At 41.2% G+C, this 12,254-nt stretch overlaps 1 protein-coding gene across 6 annotated transcripts in view; it reads right to left on the reverse strand.

The window, feature by feature from the left end:
- Window positions 1-12,254, reverse strand: part of LOC129657828 (cytochrome c oxidase subunit 7B2, mitochondrial) — a 141,371-nt gene that overhangs the window by 39,434 nt on the left and 89,683 nt on the right. The window lies entirely within an intron of this gene.

The following is a 12,254-nucleotide window of genomic DNA, read 5'->3' on the forward strand; positions in this document are numbered from 1 at the left end:
TAGGCATGCCAAGCCATGCATGCTAAGTCTCTTCAGCTGTGTCCCACTTTTTGTGACGCTGTTCATGGGACTTTCAGGAAAGAATACTGGAGAGGGTTGGTGATAGACATCAGTTCAGTTCAGTTCAGTTCAGTTGCTCAGTCTGACTCTTAGCGACCCCATGGATTGTAGCACGCCAGGCCTCCCTGTCCATCACCAACTCCCAGAGTTCACTCAAACTCACGTCCATCGAGTCGGTGATCCCATCCAGCCATCCCATCCCTCTGTCGTCCTCTTCTCCTCCTGCTCCCAATCCCTCCCAGCATCAGAGTCTTTTCCAATGAGTCAACTCTTCACAGGAGGTGGCCAAAGTACCGGAGTTTCAGCTTTAGCACCCAGGGCTGATCTCCTTTATAATGGACTGGTTGGATCTCCTTGCAGTCCAAGGGACTCTCAAGAGTCTTCTCCAACACCACAGCAGTTCAAAAGCATCAATTCTTCAATGCTCAGCTTTCTTCACAGTCCAACTCTCATATCCATACATGACTACTGGAAAAACCATAGCCTTGACTAGACGAACCTTTGGTGGCAAAGTAATGTCTCTGCTTTTGAACATGCTAGACATGCTAAGTCACTCCAGTCATGTCCAACTCTGTGTGACCCCAAGGACGGCAGCCCACCAGGCTCTGCTGTCCCTGGGATTCTCCAGGCAAGAACAATGGAGTGGGTTGCCATTTCCTTCTCCAACGTTTGAAAATGGAAAGTGAAAGTGAAGTCGCTCAGTCCTGTCTGACTCTTCGCAACCCCATGGACTGAAGCCTACCAGGCTCCTCCGTCCATGGGATTTTCCAGGCAAGAGTACTGGAGTGGGTTGCCATTTCCTTCACCAATGCTAGACATAAATGTAACTAAATACTAGTGTGTTTGATTGTTTGGGGGAAATAAATCCTTCAAATTTATTGGGTAGCTAACGGTTCTATGAAGACCTACAAGACCTTTTAGAACAAACACCCAAAAAGATGTCCTTTTCATTATAGGGGACTGGAATGCAAAAGTAGAAGTCAAGAAACACCTGGAGTAACAGGCAAATTTGGCCTTGGAATATGGAATGAAGCAGGGCAAAGACTAATAGAGGTTCGCCAAGAAAATGCACTGGTCATAACAAACACCCTCTTCCAAAAACACAAGAGAAGACTCTATACATGGACATCACCAGATGGTCAACACCGAAATCAGATTGATTATATTCTTTGCAGCCAAAGATGGAGAAGCTCTATACAGTCAGCAAAAACAAGACCAGGAGCTGACTGTGGCTCAGACCATGAACTCCTTATTGCCCAATTCAGACTGAAATTGAAGAAAGTAGGGAAAACCACTAAACCATTCAGGTATGACCTAAATCCAATCCCTTATGATTATACAGTGGAAGTGAGAAATAGATTTAAGGGCCTAGATCTGATAGATAAGAGTGCCTGATCTACTACGGAATGAGGTTCGTGACATTGTACAGGAGACAGGGATCAAGACCATCCTCATGGAAAAGAAATGCAAAAAAGCAAAATGGCTGTCTGGGGAGGCCTTACAAATAGCTGTGAAAAGAAGAGAAGAGAAAAGCAAAGGAGAAAAGGAAAGATAAACATCTGAATGCAGAGTTCCAAAGAATAGCAAGAAGAGATAAGAAACCCTTCTTCAGCGATCAATGCAAAGAAATAGAGGAAAACAACAGAATGGGAAAGACTAGGGATCTCTTCAAGAAAATCAGAGATACCAAGGGAACATTTCATGCAAAGATGGGCTCGATAAAGGACAGAAATGGTATGGACCTAACAGAAGCAGAAGATATTAAGAAGAGATGGCAAGAATACACAGAAGAACTGTACAAAAAAGATCTTCATGACCCAGATAATCACGATGGTGTGATCACTGACCTAGAGCCAGACATCCTGGAACGTGAAGTCAAGTGGGCCTTAGAAAGCATCACTACGAACAAAGCTAGTGGAGGTGATAGAATTCCAGTTGAGCTATTCCAAATCCTGAAAGATGATGCTGTGAAAGTGCTACACTCAATATGCCAGCAAATTTGTAAAACTCAGCAGTGGCCACAGGACTGGAAAAGGGCAGTTTTCATTCCAATCCCAAATAAAGGCAATGCCAAAGAATGCTCAAACTACTGCACAATTGCACTCATCTCACACGCTAGTAAAGTAATGCTCAAAATTCTCCAAGCCAGGCTTCAGCAATATGTGAACCATGAACTTCCTGATGTTCAAGCTGGTTTTAGAAATGGCAGAGGAACCAGAGATCAAATTGCCAGCATCTGCTGGATCATGAAAAAAGCAAGAGAGTTCCAGAAAAACATCTATTTCTGCTTTATTGACTATGACAAAGCCTTTGACTATGTGGATCACAATAAACTGTGGAAAACTCTGAAAGAGATGGGAATACCAGACCACCTGATCTGCCTCTTGAGAAATTTGTATGCAGGTCAGGAAGCAACAGTTAGAACTGGACATGGAACAACACACTGGTTCCAAATAGGAAAAGGAGTTCATCAAGGCTGTATATTGTCACCCTGCTTATTTAACTTATATGCAGAATACATCATGAGAAACACTGGACTGGAAGAAACACAAACTGGAATCAAGATTGCCGGGAGAAATATCAATCACCTCAGATATGCAGATGACACCACCCTTATGGCAGAAAGTGAAGAGGAACTCAAAAGCCTCTTGATGAAAGTGAAAGTGGAGAGTGAAAAAGTTGGCTTAAACCTCAACATTCAGAAAACGAAGATCATGGCATCCAATCCCACCACTTCATGGGAAATAGATGGGGAAACATGGAAACAGTGTCAGACTTTATTTTTCTGGGCTCCAAAATCACTGCAGATGGTAACTGCAGCCATGAAATTAAAAGATGCTGCTCCTTGGAAGGAAAGTTCTGACCAACCTAGATAGCATATTCAAAAGCAGAGACATTACTTTGCCAACAAAGGTTCTTCTAGTCAAGGCTATGGTTTTTCCTGTGGTCATGTAAGGATGTGAGTGTTGGACTGTGAAGAAGGCTGAGCACCAAAGAATTGATGCTTTTGAACTGTGGTGTTGGAGAAGACTCTTGAGAGTCCCTTGGACTGCAAGGAGATCCAACCAGTCCATTCTGAAGGAGGTCAGCCCTGGGATTTCTTTGGAAGGAATGATGCTAAAGCTGAAACTCCAGTACTTTGGCCACCTCATGCGAAGAGTTGACTCATTGGAAAAGACTGTGATGCTGGGAGGGATTGGGGGCAGGAGGAGAAGGGGACGACAGAGGATGAGATGGCTGGATGGCATCACTGACTCAATGGACGTGAGTCTGAGTGAACTCCGGGAGTTCGTGATGGACAGGGAGGCCTGGCGTGCTGCGATTCATGGGGTCGCAAAGAGTCAGACATGACTGAGCAACTGATCTGATCTGATAACTATAATTATTTTTCTCATCTATAATAGTCATTTGTTCAATATCTATCTGGGAAGTTAATTTTTGAGAACTTCAGCTATATTTTCTCTTTTCCCTTCCCCCATTTTACTGAGATAATCTGGCTTCATAATTCTTCCCCTCAGGGTTTACAGCTGAGTAGAAAGCAGAAGCAACCTAAGAAGCATGTCCTTTATAAAAAGCATAAAATCATTCAGGAGACTATATGAGATACCCTACGGTGGAAAACATTACAGTAAGGATACCTGTTTGTAGAAAAAGCTGTCTGTAGTCATGAAATTAAAAGACGCTTGCTCCTTGGAAGAAAAGCTATGACCAACCTAGACAGCATATTAAAAAGCAGAGACATTGCAAACAAAGGCCCATCTAGTCAAAGCTATGGTTTTCCAGTAGTCATGTATGGATGTTTACAGCTGGGTAGAAAGCAGAAGCAACCTAAGAAGCATGTCCTTTATAAAAAGCATAAAATCATTCAGGAGACTATATGAGATACCCTACGGTGGAAAACATTACAGTAAGGATACCTGTTTGTAGAAAAAGCTGTCTGTAGTCATGAAATTAAAAGACGCTTGCTCCTTGGAAGAAAAGCTATGACCAACCTAGACAGCATATTAAAAAGCAGAGACATTGCCAACAAAGGCCCATCTAGTCAAAGCTATGGTTTTCCAGTAGTCATGTATGGATGTCAGAGTTGGACTCCAGAAAGCTTAGTGCCGAAGAATTGATGCTTTTGAACTGTGGTGTTGGAGAAGACTCTTGAGAGTCCCTTGGACTGCAAGGAGATCCAACGGGTCCATCCTAAAGGAAATCAATCCTGAATATTCATTGGAAGGACTGATGCTGAAGCTGAAACTCCAATCCTTTGGGCACCTGATGTGAACAACTGAGTCCTTGGAAAAGACTCTGATGCTGGGAAAGATTAAAGGCAGGAGGAGAAGGGGAGGACGGAGGATGAGATGGTTGGATGGCATCACCAACTCAATGGACATGAGTTTGAGTAAACTCCAGGAGTTGGAGATGGACAGGGTGACCTGGCGTGCTACAGTCCAGGGGGTTGCAAATAGTTGGACACGACTGAGGGACAAGGTACCTTTGGTATTATAGACCATAGTTGGTCCCCAAGGTGGCCATATCTAAGAGGGTATCGTTGCAGGATAGCATACCTTAGAAACTTGAATCCTCAGAAAATATATGAAAACAGATCAAGTTTCTGGATTTCAAGTGTTTGCTGTGGGCTTGGAAAAGATGATGATACTAACAATCATGACAAAGAGACCAGTCAGAAATCTTCTTCCATTTTCTAATAAGTGCAAATTCTCCTTTTTGATGTTAGGAGGGAACAATGTGCATGCATACTCAGTCATGTCCAACTCTGTGATCTTACGGACCCTAGCCCACCAGGCTCCTCTGTCCATGGGATTCTCCAGGCAAGAATACTGGAGTGGGTTGCCATTTCCTCCTCCAGGGGATCTTCCCAACCCAGGGATCAAATGTCTCCTGCATGGCAGACAGATTCTTTACCACTGAGTCATCTGGGAAGCCTTAGAAGGAAATGGGAGACCAATAAAAAATGACAAGGTATTTCCTAGCAGAATGTCTGAAACATTGTAGCCACTCAATATTTATTAAACTGAATTAGAAAGTAAAAATACAATGGGAATATTGGTGGAGTACTGAGGGGATATATTAATTGTAGCTTTGGGAATACCAAAGAGAGTGCATCGAACAGAAACCATCTGAGATGAAAATCCTAGAAGGCAGTGTCTGGCTGAGCCAGACCTCAAAATAAGTAGAACTCAGTGCCTGCTCAGTAGGACTTCATTAAACTGCAGGGAAGCTAGAAATAAATTCTGAAATTACTTTCACACCCTGCATTGGTTCTATGTACTTGGTGTTCTCCTTATTTTCTTTCCCAGGATTTTAGTTTACTCTAGTTTTAGTGGCTTCAACCTAGCCAGTTCCTCACCACCCAGGTAATCCCATCACTCAAAGTGTATCTTTCTCTCTCCAAGACTCTTGAATGGCTTTTTAGTCCTGACATGTATGACCTGTGATCGCAATTCCTTTTTTTTTAAAACTCTCTCCCTCCTGCTTTTTAAAAACTACTGTGCTAAGAATATTTAACATGAGATCTACCCTCTTAACACATCTTTATGTACCATATTGTTTAAATATGATATCAACTCTATTCTACAGCTATCTCTCTTGTAGCTTAGGACTTACGAGACAAGGCTTTCAACAAACTGAGCTGGGCACTTGGACTTAGAGAGAATACGCCCAAATTGTGAAAACAGCACAAACAAAAGCCCAGGAAAGAAAAGTAAAGGAAAAGTTATAGAACAACATTGTAGAACAAGGTATCCAATAAGACAGAAGCCCCCAATTCCATAGTTTAACATGTTCCATATTCTTGGTCACCTACATTCAGTCTAGTTATATTTAAATCAATATAAATGAAACCAAGCAAGGCTGGATAGTACATAATAAAAACTGAAATGAAAAACCAATTTTATTTGTCATACAATAAAAACATTATACATAACAGGATAACAAAAGGCAAAAGTTGCCTTTTGAGAGTTTTGATGAGATTAATGTGTCCTTGAAAAAATTTCTCTATTTTTTAATGCTATTATTTTAATACCAAAAGTCATTTCTTAGCTAAAAAATCCATATCAAGTGAAATGGCTGTTTTTAAGGAGTCAAAAATCTAAAATAAGGAGTCAGAATTTCAAAACAGAATTTCTAACAAGCATGCTTTGACCTAAATGATACTTTTTAGGATCCTAAGAATCACCAGGATTGATTGATTCTTGTCATGTTAATTAATAAAACTTTCTAACAAAGTCACAAAAAATAATCTAATAGTAATCTATTAATACATTCATATTGTTCCAATATGATCTAAATTCCAAATTGATCCAGTATGTTCCAACTCTAATAATAAATTCATATTGTTCTAATTTACTGAAATGATGCTTGCCCCCTAAAAAAAATAATGCATTCATGGAGAACATGATTTTGCCTATTCCCAGGTGGTGCTAGTGGTAAAGAACCCGCAACCAATGCAAGAGAGACGTAAGAAATTTGGGTTCGATCCCTGGGTCTGGAAGATCCCCTGGAGAAGGAAATGGCGACCCACTCCAGTATTCTTGCCTGGAGAATCCCAGGGACAGAGAAGCCTGGTGGGTTACAGTCCATCAGGTAGCAAAGAGTCGGACAGGACTGAAGTGACTTAGCACACATGCAAGTGGAAAGCAGAGAAAAGTGTTGACCTACATCAGCCCATGAATGATCCATGGAGCAAAATTATTTATCCTCAGGATTGTAGAGAGACTTCAGTGTGGAGGCTACCATTTCTAATAAGCACTGCGATGACTCAGCTAGTTTCCCCAAATATCTGCTTTTCTATTTTCTGTTTTGGGTCCTAAGTCATCTCTGGTCTGTTCTTAGTATTCGATTTCTGAACTTCACAAAGTTTGTTACTGGGAAGCAAAAATAAGTTGAAGTTTAGTTAGAAAAACTTTACAGGACTCTATTTCACGCCCTGTGAATCCAATCAACTCTCAAAAATTAGGTGGATGATTAGCTAATGTATGGATTATCAAAGCCATTTACTTCTATTCCTCTGATTGCCTCTCCTTTAACTATTCAATTGTCTACTTGCATTTCTACCAGATAAGATGAAAATACAGAAAGGTCCAAAATAAGTAAACAAGACAACTGAATCAAAAAACAGATCAATACTGTGCCTCTCCTACCTGTATGTAACTACTGTTAAAAACAATCATTACAAAAAGCAAAATCTCACAACAGAAAAACAGGTTTAGAAACTGTATTCTCTAGGAATGTTGAAATTGTTTATTGAATAAGAACACCCTTTTGAATTATCTGTCAATTTCATTGATCTAACACTGTTTACCATTACTCTGAAAATTCTAGAATGAACTATTGCCAGTGGGCATATATTACTGTTCACAGCTTTAATAATGTCATGATCCTGAAACACTGGGGAAAACTACATAAAAAGAAATAAAACAATGTGTTTTATTTCTTTATTTCATATAATCCAAGGAAGGAAAAAATTGTCATTCAGATGAACCACTGAAGCTTAACCCCCTCACTTTTTCCTCTAAATATTAAGCTGAGCAAAGGAAGACTTGCCGTTTTTCAGTGTTGTTGTTGTTTTTTCCTCTCTCTCTGTAAACCCTGAACTGGTTTCTGTAAACTGGTTGTAACTATACTCTAGGGGAATTGCTTTTATAGATCCAATTAAAGAGCATCTTACTAGTAGAAGTTCAGGTTTAGAAAGTGTAAGAGTGACACTTCTTGGAATTTTAAAGAAACATGAGGTAAGTGAGACCCTCTGTGGAACTGTCTCTTAGTAACTAAAATAAACAAAGGTTATCATATATTTTGCATCTAAAAACTATTTTTTAGGTTTGTTTTAAAAGAGGTAGCAATAATATATATTGGTTTGGACCAATACTATATCTTAAAATCAGGTATACTTTTGGTGAAAAGATGTAATGTCTTTAACTTTTATGTCTGTCATCTAAGCATACCTTTATACATTGTCTACTTACAATCAGGAAACATTGGGACATTTGAGGCAGAAGCAGAGTAAACAATTTATCTGTCTTCAGATCAGATCAGATCAGATCAGTCACTCAGTCGTGTCTGACTCTTTGCGACCCCATGAATCGCAGCACACCAGGCCTCCCTGTCCAACACCAACTCCCGGAGTTCACTCAGACTCACGTCCATCGAGTCAGTGATGCCATCCAGCCATCTCATCCTCGGTCGTCCCCTTCTCCTCCTGCCCTCAATCCCTCCCACCATCACAGTCTTTTCCAATGAGTCAACTCTTCACATGAGGTGGCCAAAGTACTGGAGTTTTAGCTTTAGCATCATTCCTTCCAAAGAAATCCCAGGGCTGACCTCCTTCAGAATGGACTGGTTGGATCTCCTTGCAGTCCAAGGGACTCTCAAGAGTCTTCTCCAACACCACAGTTCAAAAGCATCAATTCTTCGGCGTTCAGCCTTCTTCACAGTCCAACTCTCACATCCATACATGACCACAGGAAAAACCATAGCCTTGACTAGACGAACCTTTGTTGGCAAAGTAGGTGTGTTCTTTGCAATTCTATTAACTTACTCAGCAAATATTTATTAAGCCCTGCCCTAAGGCTAAGCTCTATAGATGACTCAGTTTGTACCCTAAATGTGTAGGTTTATTTCATTTGGAGGGGGCAGCTAAATAGCCCCTAAAGAGCCAGATTCCTGAGTCTTCTAGGTATGTATCTAACATTTGTAGTGTTTTGAATAGTATTTTGATCAGCAGTTTGGTGACTTCATGTTCAAAATTCATATTACATATATATTATTTTATTATTGCTATGCCTGTCTTATTTTTGCTCCTCTTTCACTGTCACTACTTGATCCCAGATCAAGACTGTGCCATTTCAGACAAAGCCAAACAGGGTCACCCAAACTATATTCTCTGCCTTTGGTATCCCACTTCCCAATACATTTTAATTATTTTCAACCCATGTCTGTTCTAGTTCCCTATATCCTCCCGGAATTTCTAATAAGCTCAGACTCTTACTATTCCTAACAAATCTGTCCAAAGAAAGCAATGTATTATCAGTCTCAATAGGGTCTGCTGAGATAAAGTCTACCAGATGAGCTCTGGGCACATGCCTGACCATCTATTATGGTTCCATCTACCATGTGGAACCATCTATTATGCCCCAACTCTGTTTATTAAAACACCCTATTTTTGTGTGGGAGACCTGGGTTTAATCCCTGGGTTTGGAAGATCCCCTGGAGAAGGGAAAGGCTACCCACTCCAGTATTCTGGCCTGGAGAATCCCATGGACTGGTACAGTCCATGGGGTTGCAAGTAGTCAGACATGACTGAGCGACTTTCACTTCTCACTATCATTCTTGTTGCTTATTAAGCATCAAGCCCTAGCTTATTCTCATTTTTCTGTTCTTTTTTTTCCCTGAATGTCCTCAATGAGAGTGGAATTCCATTGTACAAAAAAAGTTCAGTTTGCTCCAGAAGGATACTTCATCTCACCCTCAGTCCAATGGGGGAAAAAAAGTGAAAAGTGTAAGTCTCTCAGCTGTGTGAAACTCTATACTATGTATTAATTAATCACCGAATTTTTTGAGTAAAAATGCTTCCCCAGTGGCTCAGCAGTAAAGAATCTGCCTGCAATGCAGGAGACACAGGAGACGTTGGTCTGATCCCTGCATGGGAGGATCCCCTGAAGTAGGAAGTGGTAACCCACTGCAGTATTCTTACTGGGAAAATCCCACCGAGTTTAGAGAGCTACAGTCCATGGAGTCACTAAGAGTCTGACAAACTGTGTGACTGAGCACCTTTTCAAGTGGAAACAGTATCAGGAAATACATATAATATTTTATAATTCTAACAAAATGATACTATTTTGAACAAGAGTGGTGGATTTTAAGTAGATTTGTAGGTGAGTCTTGACTAACCTGCAGATATACATTTGTCTCTTTTACTTCATGTTAGATAGGATAATCTAGTGAATGACACTGGGAGGTTCCTCTAGACTGCTTTGCAGTTAGGTAGCTAGGACCAAGTAGCTCTCCTTTTTCCAAATTAAAACTCCCAAGGGGACTAGGAGCTTCCTAGATGCCACAGGGCTGGGCATCTGGCTTTCTAACACTCAAATGCCCAGCACCTATGCCCAAATTGTCCATTTCTTCCCATGCAAAGCTGTTCTCACATTTGCCCTATTGAAAGAAAACAACAGCTGTTAAGAGTCCCTCTCCTGGAATCCAAACCCACAGAGCATTACATCTGCCCTCATACCCAAGCATTCCTTTCCACGGGACTCTGAAAGAACAAGGGACCTCTCTATCTGCTGACCCTCCTGCCTGAATTCCAGCTTGCACCCAGGAATGGTTATTGGTATTACCCAAGTCTTTAGACACTGCATGAAAAGATGATATGACAATTAACAGGTGTTTTCAACTCTGACTTTAGAACATAACCAATGAAATGCAATAACACTGTTCAAATGCATACAAAGAGCACCTCAAATTCCCCCAATATTTCAGCTATCACAAAGATCCAGTGAAACATGCCTGATTAACTTCCAGAAGTAGGTTTCAACATGTGAGTCAGAACTCCTATGTGTGCTTGATAGATCACATAGATTTAGGAGGGCAAATACTTTGCTTAGAATCTTCCAGTTTCCCAATCAGATTGCCTAAGACTGTGACCTTCAGATACTTAAACAAGAATCTAGTTAAAGGTCTTGAATCTATACTGACCCAGAGGAGATGTCATTGAAGTTGCTTCTATATTTTTTGAACCAGTTGATTTTGCAAGACATTCCCAAGACCTATTGTTCCTATCCCAGATTCTAAGAAGCCAAAGAGAATATGATTTATTAGACATTGTAATCTTTAATATATTGCATGCATGCATGGTATGCATGTATGATAAGTCACTTCAGTCATGTCTGACTCTTCACAGCCCCATGCACTGTAGCCTGCCAGGCTCCCCTGTCCATGGGATTCTCCAGGCAAGAATACTGGAGTGTGTTGCCATTTCCTCCTCCAGGGGATCTTCCCATCCAGGGATCAAACCCACATCTCTTACATCTCCTGCATTGGCAGGCAGGTTCTTTACCACTAGTATCACCTGGGAAGCCCCATGTTTTAATATATCACATAACCCAAATGAAGCATTTGGCACTGCCATCACCCAAATCAGATTTTAAATACTCTAACATCCACTGCTCTGCTGCTGCTGCTGCTGCTAAGTCACTTCAGTCGTGTCCGACTCTGTGCAACCCCAGAGATGGCAGCCCATCAGGCTCCCCGTCCCTGGGATTATCCAGGCAAGAACACTGGAGTGAGTTGTCATTTCCTTCTCCAATGCATGAAAGTGAAAAGTGAAAGTGAAGTCGCTCAGTCATGTCCGACCCCCAGCGACCCCATGGACTGCAGCCCACCAGGCTCCTCCATCCACGGGATTCTCCAGGCAAGAGTACTGGAGTGGGGTGCCATATACCAGGTATCAATGAGTTAAGAGTCACTTTGGAAGTTTAGTGAATTTTCTAAGCTTCACCATCCCATCTGACATAGTCAGTTGAGAAAGCTGAGGAACAACCCAGGCCCTAAATTAAGTACTTAGTACTTCTGTTGCCTCTGAGTTCCCCATTTGTTTTCTTAACATAAAAGTATTGGGGCCTTTGCCAGGAAGATCAAAGAACTCATACAAAATTTGCCTCAGGAAGCTCTGAATATATCCCTTGTATGCACAGGTCTTTAGAGCTTAGAGCAGATATATTTATTCTAAGCACTGTGAGTTCCATACATGATGTTAATAGAGACAGCCCTTTTATGAATATAGTTGTTTCCTACTTTAAGGGGACCTCTCGATAGAAAACAACCAGCATAGGAGTTACCTCTGTTTTAGAGTTGAGAGTTCAGTTTGAGATGGTTTCCATTCATTTGGTTAGAACAAACCAGGCAGATATGTCAGTCTAAAGAGCCAGTGCTTAGATGAAGAGGAGAATCCCAAGAGCTCAAATGATTGTTGCTGTTTAATCGCTAAGGTCGTGTCCAACTCTTTTGTGACCCCCATGAACTATATAGCCTGCCAGTTTCTTCCGTCCATGAAATTTCCCAGGCAAGAATTCTGGAGTGGGTTGAGATTTTCTTCTCCAGGGTATCTTCTTAACCCAGGGATCAAATATGCTTCTCCTATATGCAGGCAGATTCTTTACTACTGAGCCACCAGGGAAGCTCAAAGG

The sequence above is a fragment of the Bubalus kerabau genome, chromosome 7 (assembly GCF_029407905.1).
Source record: "Bubalus kerabau isolate K-KA32 ecotype Philippines breed swamp buffalo chromosome 7, PCC_UOA_SB_1v2, whole genome shotgun sequence".
In the NCBI taxonomy this organism is placed as follows: Eukaryota; Metazoa; Chordata; class Mammalia; order Artiodactyla; family Bovidae; genus Bubalus; species Bubalus kerabau.